The sequence below is a fragment of the Struthio camelus genome, chromosome 1 (genome assembly GCF_040807025.1).
Source record: "Struthio camelus isolate bStrCam1 chromosome 1, bStrCam1.hap1, whole genome shotgun sequence".
NCBI classification, from domain to species: domain Eukaryota; kingdom Metazoa; phylum Chordata; class Aves; order Struthioniformes; family Struthionidae; genus Struthio; species Struthio camelus.
In genome coordinates, this window is record NC_090942.1 from 17,881,562 (window position 1) to 17,896,474 (window position 14,913).

At 43.9% G+C, this 14,913-nt stretch overlaps 1 long non-coding RNA gene across 1 annotated transcript in view; it reads left to right on the forward strand.

The window, feature by feature from the left end:
• LOC138065727 (uncharacterized) overlaps window positions 1-14,271 on the forward strand; it is a 36,946-nt gene extending 22,675 nt beyond the window's left edge. Inside the window, exons 3-4 of the long non-coding RNA XR_011138828.1 lie at window positions 8,987-9,060; window positions 13,656-14,271. This is a non-coding gene — a long non-coding RNA (uncharacterized lncRNA). The remainder of the gene's footprint in view (window positions 1-8,986; window positions 9,061-13,655) is intronic.
• Window positions 14,272-14,913: the final 642 nt, after the last annotated feature.

The window sequence follows — 14,913 nt, forward strand, 5'->3', positions numbered from 1 at the left end:
AGGGCAACCCTCTCTTTTCCATTGCCAAAAATAGCAGCCCAAACAAGCAGGCTGGAGAAGGGTCTACGCTTGAGATCCGTACTTCCAGCTTTGAATTAAAAACTTGTCAAGCTTTCCAGCTCATGGGGGCTGCAAACCAGGCTGTCCTGGTCCTTGGCGGCCTGCCCTGACTGTAGAGTAGGCCTGGTCTCGGCTGTCCAGTCCCTCTCGCACTGCTCTTCTCGGGGAATTGCTTACCCCTCTTTTTTTCTCAGAAAGGAAAGACTTCCCAATCGCTTCCTTGCATTACTTTCTCTTTTTCTCCCGTGCGTGTGTTCTTGAGAGGAGGGCCAGTACCTTGTGTGCAGCCGTAGTCACTTGGTATTCAGGGGAAGTTCAGAGTTAGTGAGGCGCCTCTAAAGCAGCTGCAAAGGGCCTAATATAAATAGGAAGAGCTGCCGAGATTCATGATTGCACCTGGCTGTCCTGCTGCTTTACAGCCACTGCAAATTAATTCTTTCTGCAGTGAGGAACTAAGTTAAGTCACTTAAACTAGTGGCCTCTTGCTGTCCTCTTAGGAAAAGGAAGTAGATGCTCTGTACTGCAGAGACCTCATCCCGTGCCAAGGGAGTCACCAGCTACTTGGCTGTTACCTCTAATGGCTGCTGGAGCAAGCCAGAGAGGAAATTTCAGTTCAGGTCCCTTATAACCCTTCATAATATACAGTTACTATCCTCTGGACCAGCGTTCACAGATCAAAAGAAATTTGTGGCCCTGTTCCTGCTTCCTTGCTCCTGGTAGAGCTCCAGGCCTGGGGGAGCAGGGAAAATTCATTTATTTTTTCCATTTGCCTCACTGGAGCATGCTAGCTGCAGCTGGCACAGCAGGAGACGAAAAGGACATAGTCCATTTGGGAAGGGACATGGCGCAAAATAAGAAGAGCTCCTTGAGAAGGTGCCATTGAATATTGAGTTTAGCAGAGCTCTGCAAACAGCACTGTAGCTGATGCGTTAGCACTGGCGACACAGTTACAGCTGGAAGACCCTATTGCATTAGGTGCTGCATGAGCACTTGCTCCCACTAGGGGCTGTCGCTATGAGATGATAGTTGCAAAGATGCATTAAAAACTACATAGAGATATGGGCCGGAGGCAACGGTGATCTACCTGAGAAAGGACTGGAGACCGTATACAGCTGTATAGCTGCTCTACCATTGTGCAGTGAAATGTGTGCCATGCTGGATAGTGTTAATGGAGGGATCACCCTCTTTTGCTTCCTGGAACATCTGATTTATAGACATATATATCCAAATCACTGCAGAGGCCTTGTGCAGCATGATAGCATTTGTGGGGTAATATATCTAGTTCTTGTAAGATATGCAAAGCTCTCAAAATGCTAGCTTTTTACTTCAGTCTCAGAAAGAGAGAAATATACTCTCTCTGTACTGCAGACATCATTACCAGAGTTAATACTCTGAAATAGAGATGTTCCATAGAACATTTCTATAGAAATGGTAATAGCAATGTGCCAGGTGTGTTTCTGTCCCGCGCTATACTCCTGGGTATTCCTGCTAGGGAAGGGGATGCTCCTCCAGCCCCTACAAGAGGTTTGCTACCCTAGGGCCTTATTGCTTGTGGGAGCATTGCTGAAAAGTTAGCATCTCTGAAAAATGCTGCAAATGAATAGTCCTCTAGGTTAGGTTGCAGCAGCTTACTATACATTGCTATTCCTTCAAACATCTCTTTAGAAAAGACTAATAGCAGACAATAAAGGGAAATTATGAAAGCAAAATACAGTGTTAGACTGTGTTAGAAAGTGTTAGACTTTTCCACTGAGGCCAGGGTAGTATGACTCAGGACTCCAAATGAGCTTTGATATCTGGTACATCTCACTGACCTCGTATGAAATCTGTAGCAAACTGTATAAGGATCTTTTTATATGACCTGAGATCACCCACATACTCTTACTGGTTGTGGAGAAGCATGCCAGCCTAAGCATAACTTTTCCAGCACCCATTGTATCTTGGCAATGATAGTCAAAGAGGGCTGTAAGGAGCTGAGAAGGCAGAGAATTAAAGCAAGAGAGACAGGCAGTGGTCTAATGAGGAGAGGTAGTGAAAAGAATTTGGTTCCTGTCCAGAATCTTTTTCCAGGGCTGCTGAGAGGGAAAATTTCCAACAAACTCGGGCTCCCACGTGTAGTGGCTGCCTGGGAGAAGGTAGGTAGGTCACACTTTCTAGGTGAGGAACTTGACGGCAAGAACTGAGTACTCTGAGAGTAACTGGTAGATGGCAACGCTGTTCCCTATGTCAGGATGTGAGAGTGTGATGTGTGGACAGAAGGGAAGAGGGGATGGCTGTGCAGGTGCCAGGAGGCTCTCTGGGTTCTAGGCCAGCTGTGTCCAGCTGCAGCAGGCCAGCTCAGACCAGGCTGCACCATTCTTTATGGCTATGGCAGGTATCACAAAGCCACTGAGACATGGGGCAGGGTTTAGTTCACAGCTTGAGATGCAAAAATGTAGAAGGTGATTGAGCTGGTTGAATGCGTCTATAGGAGGGAGCTGAATTGCTCTCTAGGCTTTACTGACTGCCTTAATTAGGGGCTTAGTTTTATTCCCTAGTGATACCCTCTGGTGCCCTTTGAGATATCTAGCCCACAGCTGCCACTTCAGAAGAGCCTCCCCTGCATCTTGCACCAGATCTGCCAGCTTTATGTGATGCCTCTGGCACCCTTGGGCATTTCAAACAGCACCAGACCATTAGGTATGAGAGAACAAATTAACAACTAGATCTCCATAGGCTACAGTGCGAGTTTAGTTACTCACCTGACATGATTTGTGAACTGAAACCCACACATAGAGATAAGAGCTAGAGCCCAGACTGACACCTGAGGGGTTTTCTGGTCCTTCACCTGGTCAAGGCAGAGTCATCTCTACCTACAGCGTTCCTGACCGATGTTTTCTAAGACTTTTCAATGAGTATTAATGTTTCATTAAAATGACTGTTATATTCCTGGACAATCTGTTTCAATGCTCCACTATCCTTACAGTTAGAAAGTTTGCCTCATATCTAACTTAAAACTTCTTTGCCTCACACTGAGCCTGCTAATTCTTCCTGGACTTGACAAACTTGGCTCCTCCTTGCTTGCAACCTTTCTCATATTTGAAGCCTGTCTGCTCTTTCTGCACCATTGACTTTGACATTTCTGTATGGGTCTCAAATTCAAGAGATGTATTTTCCTTTAGTCCCTATAGGGGGAATTTGCCAATAAGGAAATATTCCTGGGGCATGGTTCTTGATATGACAGGTCCAAGAAGCTAGAGCCTCCCACTTCTGACATAAGGAGTGTAGAAACAAGGCTAATATGACGGATACGACCATCATCTGTACATTGTGTCCTGTCCAGAAGAGGTTTGGAGGACTGAATGACAGTGCCTCAGATCTCCCATGGATTCCCTTTACTCTCAGTAGAGTTAGATGGTCGGCATCTCCTTGGAGTTACCTTGCTTCCTACAGAAGCGAATGGGAGAAGGAAAAGTGTTTGAATCAAACACCTCCATGTGGCTTCAGAGATATGCTTACCTCTCTTCACTGTTATCTTAAATGTCCTGCAGAACAACCTTCACCACCCAGCACCAGGGGTCGAGGGTGGCAGCGTCCATACTGGGTTCTCGGATAAAGCAGAATCATCTCACGTGAAGGAAATGAAAATGAAATTAAATTTTGGCAGAAAATTCTAGGCTGTGTTTGTTCGAGCGTTATGAATTTGATCTAACACACGGTGCTACACGCATGTGCTCATTACTTTCAAATGCCTGTGGCAATCTTCTTTCTGCTTGACGTGGGAGATTCCTTTATTTGCATGAGTAAAAATGCTATTATCAGCCATAAAATTATTCAGCCCTTTTATTCATAGCTACAGTAGTTGAAGCGCTTCACTGATTTTCAAGGATGTAATCAAGGACTTTGTGTGAAAACAGTGAATAAATATGTACTTTTGTTACTCAGATGTAGTTTGTCTGTCAGCTCTGGGGCCACCATGAAGTTACTGTCATTGCACATATGGCCTCTGCAAAAACTTTCCCAAGACTTTTGGGCAGTAGCAAATTCTGCAATCTGTCTAATATATGAATAAACAATTTCTTCATCATCTCTTAATCTCTTTGATTGGAATTGTATAAAAAGCAGGCACTAGGGAATTTTGCTGTAACAGGAAGTAATTTCAAAATCTTTAAAGAAAGTCCCCTATAATTTTCCAAATCATCTTTGCCTTTCATCTACTTCATCAAACAGAGGCCAGTTTCTGCCACCTGCCTCTCAAGAGTTTTTATGTGCTGATTTAGTAATCATGTTACAGCACAATACTGAAGACAGTCAGGATAGGTACTAGGATCTGTATCAACATATCAAAAGAACATCCCAGCTCCAACACCTTTGCCATCACCTTTGTTTTTCATGGTACTGGTTTAACTGCGGAGAAAAATCTAAAGTGGACCCCAGGTTCCAGGCAAGGATGGAGTGTTGTACATACAACTGTACATGACATAGTCCAGAAATGTATTCTGTTACGGCTCTGCACTTGTATTCCCACTGGTCCTAGTGGAATCAACCTCATAATTAAGAGTTAAGGGACTGGAAATTCCTTACTGGATTTTTTCAGATATGGCATATTCCTCAGGACACATCTCTTTCTCTCCTGTCTTATTTAATGTTATTAATAAGAAATTCTTTGGTAGCTATGTCTACATTGTACAGATAAGCAGTTGAAGTTTTTTCTGACTTCTGGCTGGGATGACAACATTAATGCTCCATCTAGATTTGAAGTTCATTTTGATATGAGTGTAGGGGAATTAAAAAAAATCCCAAGTTAAGGAGTAATAAATGGTCAAGCCATAGGGATCCAAACTTCTAAAACTACTTAATTCTTTTCTTATCCTAACTCCCCTAATGACCATATTTACTGCAGCCCAGTTGCCAATGACTGGGACAAAGGGATGTTGTATTCTTGCAAGAGCTGAATGCCAAAACTTTTCATGTTTAGATAACTGTTCCCGAATATTCTTGCTCAGGAGGCAGATCTCTGCAGTTAAAAAACAAAACAAAACAAAACATTTTCAAGCTGCAGAAATATGAATTTTACTTGCGGTAGCTGATGACCTTACCTGTTAGCTCCAGCTCCTCTCAGCCTTCAAGGCATTAAAATGAGTTCAGTCACACATGGCATTTGTATAAAGTTTCCCACTGAATAAATGTGCTGTCAAGCATTTTATTCAAGTCTCCTTGTCTCTTTACAAAGCCATTCCCTGCCTGTAAAAAGCAGGATGTGTTCATCCAGATGTGCAAGTCATGCCTTGCAAACTTCATTTCTTTCTGTCCGTGCTGCTTCTTCGAGGCTGCAAACACCCAGGCACCGAGGATTTACAGTTTGCTGGAACGCTTTGGGTAACTTCCAGGACCTCTCCTTTTCCCTCCCTCTCCTCTCTGTCCAGAGAAGAAAATTTTCAGACCTTGAGCTTATTTGATGCCTCTGAAAAGTTAGGAAAAGTCTGAGATTCTGCTGTAAGAAACCCAGAGCATAAAGGATTCAATCATAGTAACTAAAATTTACAGTTAAGCAGCCAGAAGTAGGTCAGGCCTTATACTACTTGCAGAGTATTCTTCCAGAGATGGAAATCAAGGCTAATCATTGTCAGTGCTAAGGTTAATGTAGACAGCTATGGTGCGTTCTAGCTCGCTGGTTCCTATGTAGAGGTTTGTATCTAATTTCTCCCAGTGATGCCTGGATGCTCTCAGATCTTATTCTAACATAAAGCCCTTCTACTAAGTACTTCTTCCCTGTGCATTTCACTCAGATAGCTATTTCAGAGCTATGCACTACTTCTTTCTTCCTGAGTATTATCCAGGGGAGACCCGTGTAATCTGTATCTCTCTCTGTTAGGGAACAAAAGTCTTGTTTTATATTTTACATGGGTGAACATTCAGCAGCCATGCAAAATCCATATTTGGGCTCAAATCTGATTTGAATTAAGACTCAATTAATCTTCATAAAAGAAAATTTGTGGTCGCACTTTCCTATTAGGCGTATGATAAAACAAGAGGCCTTTAATCCATCTAAGAACAGCCATGGCCAAATACATTAACTATAGATAATGAGGAACCTTAAAATACAGTGTAGCTATTTACCCCCAGCAAACTAAGTGTCCAACCTCAGTTCTGAGGCCAGTCTGCATAGGCTTATGAATAGCATCAAAGAGCCTTCTATATAGCCTCAAAGTAATACCTGTATTAATATTGAACCACATTCAAACAGCCTTCTAGAGGAGCTTAGGGTTAGGACTGCAATGCATTTTAATTCAGGAGAGAGGGGAGTGACTCAGGTTGTTGACCCACAACATGAAGAGAAGTAGTGATTCCATTAAAATCAGGCACCTTGGCTGGCAGTCTCAACGTGACCCTTATTTTCTGAGACTGATGGGGATGCATCATTGCCATGCATCAGAAGTTGCTGAGAATACAGTCTTAGCTTCCCAAGACACGGCTCACCCTGAACCAGACCGCTTCTGCTTTCGTAGGGCACTCCTGTTGGCCTCAGAAGACAGGCCTGTGATGAACCTGGCCTTAATGTTGGTGTGACTGAATTCAAAACGGATGAAATGCTACTGCGTGTTGGTTTGGATGTTACAAGCAGTTGGAGTTTTGCAGTGCAGCAGACACAAAATAAGAAAGCTGTAACTCCCAAGCACAGCTGGCAGTGGGGGCATTTTTCTTCACAAATTGCTACTATTCCAGTGTTGATACTAACTTTGTGCTTTTCTTTCTCAGGTGTCACTGTCATGTGTGCTTAAATAAGATCCCAATTCCAGAAAGTTCATTTATATAGTGTTCATATGGCAGAGACATCTTTCTTCTGTGAGTCTATGTTCAGGTTTTGATTTAGTATATCAGGTCCCTTTAGTGCCAAGAAAACACTCTGCTTCTCCCTGGCTGATAAATTCTGATGATTGCTCTCGTTCTGTTTTCTTATGTGAAGAGACATTTTAATATTGCCTTCTCATCCATCAAACCTCTTCTTCATCTCAGGGACTCAAACGACTATCTGCTTGGGAAGTGATTTCTTGTAAGTGCCATTTTCTAAAGGTGAACTCCTCCTGGCCACCACTTTTAATCATATTTTAATGGCAAAGGGCTTGCTGAGACATTATGTAATCAAAAAGATGGCTTTGCACATCCTCCCGAGGGATTTGCCACAGCTGGACTCAGCCTGCTTTCCCCTCTGCCCCCTTGTCTAGCAATCACCGAGAGGAAGGAAACAGAGCTCTTCTGTTCAAGCTGTATGTTTTTCAAGCTCAGAGTTGGCCACTCACCCGAAAGGTAAGGTTGGAAAGAATTCCTGGAATTTATTGTGAGTCTCACCTCAAGGCGAGGCATGTGTATTTACATTCATAACCACTGAAGGATTTGATTTCTTCCATTGCATCTGCAGTTCACAGTAAACAGCTATTTGTCCTCATGTCCAGGGGACAATAAGATTGTAATTGTTTTCTGCTGGCAAGAATCAAAGATCTTGCTTTTGTCAGTAGGTCTTTGATATGCAGGAACTGCCGTCTAGGCAGCCAAAGCAGCACAATAGGGATCCTTTGCACTTGGACCACATCATAGGTGAACCATCAGCAAGGTCCAATTCAAGAGCCTCAAGAGACCAGTGACACCAAACATTGCTGCTCTTAATAAACAAATGAAGAATAATGAAGCCAGGCACAGGAGATGTGCTTCAATGCAATTTGCTTCTGGGTACCATCTATTTTGCTTTTGTGATATTCCATTTTAGGTACTTCAAGCAAAACATCTTTTGTGAGTCTTTTTATTGTTTTCAAGTAAATAGTGTGTTTGGCACAGAAGATTGAGCTGGGACAAGCTATTGGCCAGTAATTACAGAGTTGGTGGATAATGAGTCCTTAAACATTATTGAAAGAAAACTAGCTTTGTTTCTGAATCTTGGCACTTCATGTGGAGTCTGGGGTTGGAGGAAGGACACTTCACTCTTCTCCAGGCATTACTTTCTGGTATGTGATGGTACTGGGTGCAGAGGTACAACTGAGCAGTGCATCACTTCTTTCTCATCACCTCACAATTTGCTTATGGAGGTTAATGTGACAGATACATTTGAAATATTTTGCCGCTGCAGCCTTTGCTTTCTTTTGGCTGCTCCTTTCCAGCCCCACTCCAGCTGAAGCTCTAGACTTTCTCTTTCTCTCAATCTTAACCCTAACTATGAGCTGAGCATTAGACGAGGACCCCAACACCTTGCTCATACCAAAAATTTCTTGCAGCCAAGTTCCTACTGCAGCCTATCCTTTCCTTTGGTAGCTGTTTTCCAGTCCAACTGGAGTGCTAGGCTTTCTCTTTCTTCTAACCTTAATCTTAGCTCTAAACTTAACTGCGTATGAACTTTTGTCATTTTTTCCCCAGATGGAATATTTCTCACAGTCAATATCTTTGCAGCCTCCACTTTCCTTTAGCAGCCCCTTTCCAGCCTCACTCCTATCGGATTTCTTTCTTTCAATCCTAACCCTAAGCATGGGCTGAGAACTAGACAACAAGCCCCAAGACTAAAATTTGTCTCTTTCTCTTCTCCTAGGGGTAGGGCTAGCTTTAGGGCTAGGAAAAAAGCTTTGGACTAGGGGTAGAGGCAGAGTTAGGATTCGGGCTTGGTTAGGGTTGTCAGAAAGAGAAAGATCTTGCTTTACCCAGGAGCTGCAGCTTTTAGAGGGTTCCCTGGTGGTTTCGTAGCTCCCAAGATCCCCAAGGAAACCCCTTTCTGGTCTGAAGCAAGGAAGTGATCATTTCATAACAAAATGAAGTAGTGCATTCCCATAAAAAATAGCTTGTTTCCTGGTTTCTCTCCAAATTTAGATGAAGCAGAGACAGATATATCATGCCTCCTCATAAGACTTCATCTTAATCAAGCACTTGTTGGTTACATCTTATTAAGCCTTTTTTCTTTCTGTAGGTTTCCTTTTCTGGCCCCAGGTATGGAAAGCTGCAAAGGACCCAGTCTGGGACCCTGTCCACAGCAGCAGCGAGGTCAGTGAAGCAACTCTGTATGCTGGCTCTGTGGGGCAGTTTTATTATGCTGAAGCAAGTAGTCTAGTACAGTTATTCTTGGACAAATGCTTACGAGAATGATACTCCAAATACAGCAGTAATTGAGATGCCTGTGAAGTAGCCTCTTTGGGGAATAAAGGTTTCTCTTACGTTACAAAACCCTCCCCTGAGCATGGGGGGTGAGAAAACAGGAGGTGGAAATGTGGAGACTGTATTAACACAGTCACAGCAGCCTCCTTCTCTTTCCCCCACACATCGCAGAAAGGAAATGCAAGTGGAGAGGGCTGGATTTTGTTAAATCATTTCCCAGTGATCTCATGTACCATCCCTTCGGGCCATCATTTTCTCCCTTCTGCACTGAAGCATGAGTGCATAGGTCTGAATCTAGGATGATGAAGCATTGTAGGCAGTGTTGAAAAAGAAGTCATTGCCATGTTACATCTGTTTTGCCTTGTTCCTGCAAGCCAGCAGACTCATGCTAGATTTCATAAGCACGGTCCTTTGTTTTGTTTTTTGTTGTTCTCGTAACGCCACATACGAGCTCTTTGGTAAATTGTCAATGTGATTTTTCCACTTACAGAATAGTTTTTTAATACTTCAGTTCTGAAGTACCATAAAACCTACAATAATGGCATAATGGGAATTTGGAGAGCTGTGACATACAAGCAGTAGGAGTCCATGAAACACAATTATAATACGGAGCTAATCAGGACAGCATTCAGCTAACTACATTCTCACCTTTTAAATGACAGTAAAAAACTTCACATAAGAAAAATTAAGAATGATGCAAATGCAGGGAAAAGTCAAGGCAAATTCATCACTTTCAGCGGATGATGTGTCAGTCCTGCTCTGCTGATAAAAGCTGGGACTATTATTGTACATTATGTTTTCTAGCTTGTGCCAGTTGAAAGGCATGGCTAGTCAATGCACAGCTCTCATATCAGTGGGCTTCCAGAGGGGAGTGAAAGGAAGTTCGGAAGGGAGGGATTTATTTCGGGAAAGGGGAGCTGTGGCACTGGCAGGCTGGCTGCTGGGAGAGGAGGAGCGTGGGTGGTGCGACCAGGGGCCCTCGTGCCCTGCCTTCATCCTGCTAAATCCTGACTTCGAGCTGCTTAGTCTGACCGAAGTCCCCAGCAGGGTGCGAATTATAGGTGTCTTGCATTTTTCCAGCTCCTCTGCAAGGAGGTTGGATTTTCTGCCACAGGCTCCCTTAACTTTTTACACTATGTTGATACAGGCTCGGCGCATCTGAAGGCAGAACTGCTCCTCAGACATGTTAGATGAGTTCTGGCCAATCTCAAAGCCTAAAATATATTTCAAAGAAAAACGTTTGCCTCTTTGATGTGTTCCTCATGGACTTGCTCCCTTTTCGTCTTAAATTCTGTGTCAAAACAGTTTAACTCTCACAATTTTCAGAAAGTGTCCCCCTCATTCTTTTGCTCTTCCAAATGTGGGCTCTGCTGAGGGCACAGAGATGCGGAGTGGTTGCAAGGCAGGGGGGCAAGCTGACCCCCAGATAAATAGGAGTTTTAACTGTGTTAAATAGGAGTTTTAACCTCCCGCTGGCAGCCAAGCCGAACAGATTGGGCGTCTGTTGGGCACTTTTATTGACCCTACATCAACAAACAGCTCCTACTCCAGCGCTGCTGTTCACGACTCTTTAGGGCCTTCCTAGAGAGGGCATCAGCGCTTCATACACAGGCAACTGTTTCTGTGCTTATTTCTGAGTGCCTGTGCAGAGAGAAACCCTCCGAGTGCAAAGATCACTCATGATTTTTGACCGCGGTTGCTCTCTGCCGGTGAGCGAGGTGGCCCATGCAAACGAGTCCTCAAGAATACGTCCTCATCCTCCGCTGGAGGCAGTTCCTAAACTCCAGTAACAGAGGACTGTCTTTTAGAAAATCAGCTAGGAAAGGCTGGATTATCTTTCACTGAGCACATCAAGAGGAAATGAAAAACGAGATCCTGATGCCATCCAAAGACCCCGTCATGACTTATTTGCTATCTTTTGAATTTCCATTAAAAGGCTTGCTCTGACTTCACCAATTGCTTTCTATTCTGACCATCTAGTCCTGTGCTCGTACTTGAGGCCTGGCTTGTTATATCCGAGTTTGAAAGATATGTGGCCATCCAGACCCTGACAGTATGCAAACGTTAACATTTCCGGACCAAGTTACTCTTGCTGGTCCTTTATGGAAGATGAAAACTGATGCATCAGCTGACACCACCTTCAGAGACTTTCTGGACTGCCGAAAACCCCAGCTTTCTCATAACCCAAGCAGAGCAACAAACCCTGCTAGTGAATCCACCTGAGGGCTGTGTCCATCTGCTGCTTTGTGAGAGCCACATCCAGACTGACTGTGAACTTTTGAGTAGTAATTTCTAATTTGGGAAGTTTTAGATTTATCTGGGTGTTTTCTTGCTTTAAAAGAAAAAGTCAGTACATAGTCACAGTTTCACCCCCATTAAAAGCCAAAGTGACACCACATTTCACCAGGAGAATGTTAATGTCATCAATTTTTCAGCTTTCCTCCTTTATTTTCAGCATGTCATGTCCTTTCATACTTAGCATGTGCTGAGGGACTACTGGAATTCAATTACTGCCTGTCACTGTTATTTATATTGATTTATAGATCATCCATTTTGACAAGTTCATCGTGAAGCTTTAATATGCCTTAATAGCTTTATTGTTTATTAATAGTAATGCACTGGTCCAATTTCCGGTCCTACATTAAATGTCAGCTATTTCATTTTATGGAAGGCTGACGACCGCAGAGGGCTGGTGGGTAGCCATGACAATGTGCCCGTCAGAAACACCCTCCCGGCCTGTCCTTTACGCTAAGCACCTACAAACAGGGCGAGCAACGCTTTGTCTAATTAACGAACTTCCCAGATTGTCTCATGGGAAATTTCGGATGCAAGAATGCAGGGCCTCAAACAGGTAATGGAGGAAGCGAGGGATTTATCTCGCAAGTGTTGGAGGTGAGAAGCGAGGGGCCGGGCAGCGCTGGCTGCCCCGGGCGGAGGGGTGGCCCAGCGTGGCCCCGGGGCGGGCAACGCCGCGGCCGCGCTGCCCGGGGCACGGCACAGCGCTGCAGCACGCCGGCTCCCGCTCGGCGCCGGGTGACAAACAATAAAGAGGAAAAAGAGTAACGCTCCCACGGGTTAGCATAGCCGAACAGAGTGATAAAACCGAGACTATTCTGGAGAATGTAGAGGTGAAAAGTCATGTGTATCACGGGGGCTTTTTTTTTTTACAGGGAGCGATGTCAAGTTTTATAATGAGGGCAGAGTTCGCGGGCAATTATTGCCTAGGAAAGTTTCCGTGGATGGCTATTTTTCTTTCCTTTCTTGCTAGGCTGCTATTTGAAATATCCATTTTCGATAGGAAAAATTCTCCTCCGAGGCATGCGTCCCCAGGCATATTCAGGCATAATCAGGAATATTTCAACAGGACATTGCTGTAGAAAAAATAACCCTGCTGAACTGTAACATGACAGTTGTGTTTTGGGGGCATATGCTCTTACATGCCAGCAGGCTAATGGATGAGCAGCAGTACGTTTTGGAGTATTGTGTGTCTAAAAATATACGGGCCTAATTTCCCAAACGAAGCTATAGCTGGTCTTTTGTGTACCGTTTTGAGTGTTTTTCCCCTTACTGCTGTGAGCTGCCCTTAGCACGGTGGTTTACTTTTTACGATTGCTTGCAAGCCGAGGCTAGCTGCAGGAGAAGGTTGCTTCAGCACTGAGGTGCACAGCCAAGCTGCTGCACAAAGCTGGGAAAGCACTAGGTGCAAATTTGTCCCTCTCAATGCAGCTCCGAGCAGTCGGGGCTCCTTGGTGCAGCGCCGCTCTCTCCGGTGAGCCGCTGCCGACGACAGCGGAGCGCTCCTTGTTTTCACAACCTTTCCAGAAAGGTTCCTCCGTCCTGATATCTCGCTCAGCAGCACTGAGTCCCTTCCAAGGAATAAAATTATGTATTCATTTGTGTCTTGGTCTGCTGTGTTTCCCCAGGAGCATAAGTTCATATATTTCTCTTGCCTTGAATAAAATGATGAGAAATGGATAGCATTTGTACTCTCTCTTTCTCTCCCTCTCTCTCTCCCCCCACCCCCAGCATCCATGTAAACGTTTTAAAAGAGAGAGCTTCAAATTTAAGTTATAGCCCAGGAAAAAACAACTGAAGGGTTTTTTCTCTCTCTCAGATTCAGTTTTCTAAGTGAATTCAGCAGAGTTACCACTTTTGCTGATGAGATGTGACCCGTTTTAATCACTGCAGTCCACTGTCAGGTATGTCAGGCAATTTAGCTTCAGGTGCATAATGGCAAATTATTATAGCGATAGAATCATTTTAAGTTTCTAGACAGTGGGAGCATTCCCAGAATCCATTACTGCCTGATTAAATTACCCAGATTTCTGTGTGTGAAGGTTTTGTACAGCAGCATGTAATCCACGAGAGTAACTAATCATATCATATTGATTTAGATGCTGCTAGAATGGGAAATCTAATTGTAATACTGTGAAAGCTTCTCGGGGAATCTGTACTAATGATTTCATTTGTAATCCCATTTGCAGGTGAAAGTTCTAAAGCGCAGCCGTGCGATGCATAGCAATGATGTCGTTTCGGACAGAGCACAGCGAATCAGGTTGCAAAAGACGAGGCTGGCAGAGGTTATCCCAACGACTTACTAAAGCTGCAAGTTTCCGTCATTCCCGTTTTCTCCACTGATGCTTCCTGTGACACATAGGGAAAAGAAATGTGACATGTACCTGTGAGGGAGGTAGCAGGATTCGACCTTCCGTCTTGTTACACGTTAGCATTCTTCGTGGGAACGGTCACTGAGCTTTCATATCTGCCTTGGTTTTGCCAACGCTAGCTCCTCTGCTTTCTCCGTTCTTTGCATCTGAGAACAAATACATTTGAAAAATAGTTTTTGATCAGGGAAATGAAGTGCTCACCTGCTTTTCATTCCAATTCTTTGTTGTTATTTTGTTCTTCTTTAAATGCAAATTTCTACAGTACTTCTTTTGTGTAGGGGCGATAGCCAGCAACTTGATCTGCCTTAACTTTTATGTTTGCTCTCTGGTAACGTTATCCATGTTTTTTTCTCTCACCAGAACACATGAGCTATTAACATGTGAATTATGAGAACTGCTTTTTATCTTTCTTTGTGGTACTGTGGTGAGTAACCTGCAGAACTGTATAAATATAAAAAAACATAATACAATGAATTGTTTAGTTCCCTTACTGATGTGGGATTTTTTTTTAATTTTTTTTTTTTTTGCTCTTCTGACCTGTTCATAAAGAAATACAAAAATTCATAGCAAGCTAGCCCTTGCTTCTGCCCCACCAGAGCTAGAGAGCGATTTTATGGGAGAGAAGACATGAGTGTCTGAAAAAACAGCTCCGCAGGCCAAGCTTTGGTGGGGGTTTGGGGTACCGACAGATTCCTCGGCCTGCAGCCGCACCAGCTGCAAAACCCGACACGTGCCTCTGGCGGATGGGACCTGCGCATTCTCCCTTAAGGTTGCGCGATGTCTATCAAAGTCTAGCTTGAGGTTCAGGTTTTAGTTTGCACCCTCTCACCAGCGCTGCTACCTCCTTGTCAGCTGGCAGGCTGTAATCTGAATTATCCTCTTTCTAATTTGATTTTCAGGTGTCCCAGTCTTTGGTCTGCAACGCTGTCTCAATAGGTATCTGATATTTGTTTTCTTCAGCACGTCTGAGCTGAGATGCGCTCCGTACAGTGGCAATGCAGTGGTCGGATGGGTGAGCTGCACAAGCACAACCATGTTGCGTGATCCCAAGAGCACTAAATTTTCAAATAATAGC